The sequence below is a fragment of the Chamaea fasciata genome, unplaced genomic scaffold (assembly GCF_029207755.1).
Source record: "Chamaea fasciata isolate MVZ Bird 193981 ecotype frontalis unplaced genomic scaffold, bChaFas1.0.hap1 SCAF_2, whole genome shotgun sequence".
Classification (NCBI taxonomy): Eukaryota; Metazoa; Chordata; class Aves; order Passeriformes; family Sylviidae; genus Chamaea; species Chamaea fasciata.
Window position 1 is genome coordinate 61,862,770 of NW_027094087.1, and position 3,563 is coordinate 61,866,332.

A 3,563-nucleotide genomic window follows, 5' to 3' on the forward strand; every position below is an offset into this window, starting at 1 on the left:
TGAACCCTGCAAATGATAAAACCCTCATATTCTGCCAAGACCCAAAATAGATTTTTTTTTTTTTTAATATTTTTAACTGGATGATCAAATAATTCAATCAGAGTGTTCTGGGAAGGGAGTTAGACAATTGGCTCTGAACTCATCTCCGAAGCAATACTTTAGCAAATGCAATTTGGTCTCAATTATCTCATTCCATTTCCTTGTATTGGTGTATAGAGACAAAATCTTATTTCTCTTTTATTTATGCATTTATTTTCTTTTTCTATCCCTCTATTTCAGTACCAACGGGATGAACTAGTATGCAAGGAAACCAGACAGGTCTTCATTGAAAGTGAAAAATTATTTGACATACAGAATAACCACAACTTAGAAGATTATATATTCATTACATTCTGTCATCTGATGTTTTTGTACTGGCAGGAAGAAATGAGACTCAGTTATGGCAATCTATAGGAGTTTTGCTTCTCAGTAAAACTTGAATAACTGTTGACAGAATTGTTCCCTTGACACTTTATAAAGCACTAGGTAACATAGTAGCCAGGATAATATAAACTGTAGCTTGTTAAATGATTCAAATAGGTAAAATGGAAGGTGTGAAAAACCTAAATAAAAGCTGTCAGTCTTTCTTCCTTTAAAGCAAAAAAAGACTATGTTGCACCCAAGCCACTTGTTACAACTAGCCAGCAGCCTGACAAGATTTTATAGTGGAACTTTTGAAAACATAACATAGATTTTCATTGAAGCATTGTCTAGTATCATTTTTGAGATATGAACAGTTTATCAAATACAGTTCCATTTGAAGTGAGAGGACACTAAAAATAAGGAAGTAATGAAAAAAGTTATTTTATTCTCATGTAAAGATGTGTTCCAGAAACCTAGAGAATAAAAGATATAGTTTTCCAGTCTTACAAATATTGATGGCTATGTTTGCCTTCAAACTTGAATATCTGTATCTATGGCTTGGCCAAAGATCCTCATGGGACACTGAAAACATATCATTTTAATCCAGTCATCTCACTTGTTATTAAGCCAATTAATGCTGCCCATCAAACATACTTGCTCACTAGTGTTGCAACATATGCAATAATTTTTAATTATCAAATTTGCCATTAGTTCCAGAAATTTAGTAAAACTCATAGCAATCACTCATATGTAATGAAAGTAATTCATAAGGATGTACATGAAAAAGAGCACTAAATGATCTTACATATTCATAGCTCATTCTTTGAAGGATGTGTCTTGCATAACAAATCAAAAATATTGAAATCAAATCACTAGAATTTTTGTGATTAAACTGAAAGAAAAATTTGATAATATTGGTCTTTAAGACAAACAGTTTTAAGAAATGCTGGAATCTATTTGAAATTTTGAACTTCTGAGCAAATGATAGTAGTGCAGCTTTAGTTGTGTTGTGTTAGACTGTATGCCATCTATCAAAATCTATCTATCAAAATGTCTGTAATACTCTAACTAATTTTTATTGAATTCAGATGAGAAATTTTCCAAGATGTTTTTATCTGTGATATATCTTTAACAGTGAAGGCAAAGTTACTGTTTTGTGGGGTGTTTTTTTTTTTTTTTTTTTTTTTTTTTTTTTTTTTTTGTTTTTTTTTTTTTTTTTGTTTTTTTTTGTTTTTGTTTTGGTTTTTTTTTTTTTTTTTTGGTTGGTTGGTTGGTGGGTTGGTTGGGGGTTTTTTGTGGGGTCTTTGTTTGTTTATTTGTTTGCTTGTTTTTGTTTTGTTTTTAATTTTAGTTTCCTGGAATGATGTAAAAATAATAAGATGCAGTATTTTAAGGTATGCACCTATGGCCTTAAACTCCTGGTTAAATTCTGACTCTTTCTGGGTTGTAGATTATGGGGTTACAAAGAAGATGACAATCCTGATCACTGGGAAAGAAGGGAAAGAATTCAGCTGTATAAAAGACTCACACTTTTTTTCGTCATTCTTCCAAAATTTGTTGGTTATGTGCCTGCCTCCTGCTTATCCCTTCCTGGACCCCTCTTGGCAATTCTCCTTTCTTTTCCACTCTACAGTCTGACTCGAAAGACGTTGCCGGGCCTAAATGTGAGTGAACGGCATATAATTCTCTTCTCTATAGAATTTATCTGGTCACTGAGAACATTTACATTAAAAAAATAAAAAAAATCAAAAAAAATCCAGTCCACACAAGAGAGCAGATGCAGAAATATGCAGCTAAGCCAATATAAGTTTATGCCCTGTTGTCTTCTGTGTTGCCAAAAATCCTTTTGAGTTACAAAGTAACTCACACTATTACTCTGCATGTGGAATTATAAGAAATTCATTACCAACAATAAATGGACATATTCATTGTTCCATTCAAATTCTTCTTGAGTGGTGAGCCAATTTTTTCTCCACTTGTTTGTTTTACATAAATGGTGAGGTGATAAAGCAAATATGACAATCTAAAATAGCTGTGAAACTGCAACTGAACAACTGCTATAACTCTTCATGAGACAGTAATCCTAACTCAAGGGGTGAATTTCTCCTAAATTGAGCAATATGTTGCAAATATTTTTCAAAATAATAAAAAATGGAGGCAAGATTCAGTCTCCTAAATGGAGGTGCGTAGCACACACTGAGTTTCCTTACCCTATCCTCTTTGGCTTCCAGTTGCTTGCTCCAGAAGTATACATATTTCATGAGCCAAATTGACTGGCTCTTCCAGATTTGTTGACACATTCTAAAAGCTACTAAAACCTTTAGAATAGATATTACATAGAAATTCTTTACTCTATGGTGGTGAGAGACTGGAACAGGTTACCCAGAGAACTTGTGAACTCCCCATTCCTGGAAGCCTTCAAGACCTGGTTGGGTGGGCTTCTGACTAGCCTGATCTAGTGGAAAGTGTCTCTGCTCATGGAAGGGGAGTTGAACTAGATGATCTTTAAGGTTCCTTTTAACGTAAACCATTTTGTTGTTCCATGATTATGCCTTCACTTGCATGCTGGCAATAGAATTACTACCAAATAACTTATTTGATGTTTGTTAGAAAAATAAAGTTTATAAAAAACTTAAATAAAAAAACCCCATTAAACGTATTAGTACCTCTTGTTTAGTCCTCAGAGTAGAATTTCATACACAAAGATGCATGTACAACTATAATACCAGAAAAAATATAAAATTACCTTTTTATCTCTGTGCCATGGAGATATATGTGGTAAAATCCATATGATCAACTAAACTGGTAAAAGACTAATTCAGACAAAAAATTGCGTATTCTTCTTTGAACATTAACTCTTTTAGGTAGATTTGTGTCACAAAACATGGTTTGTTTTCAACATTCATAAATCATTTGAAAAGATAAAAATTATATATAAATCGCAGAGATGGAAAACCTAATTTTAGCTAGGTAGAAGCTTGTTGATGTATCTTGTTCCTATCTATAAACAAAATCAAATTGAAACTTTATAATTGAATTCTTCATAACTGAAATTATTGATGAGAACTTATTTCTCCTCTTACTTATATGTTAATGCCATCTGTCTTGTAGAGTCTTTGATTACTGACAGTATAAATTATATTTTGGGATTTGGAGTTTTT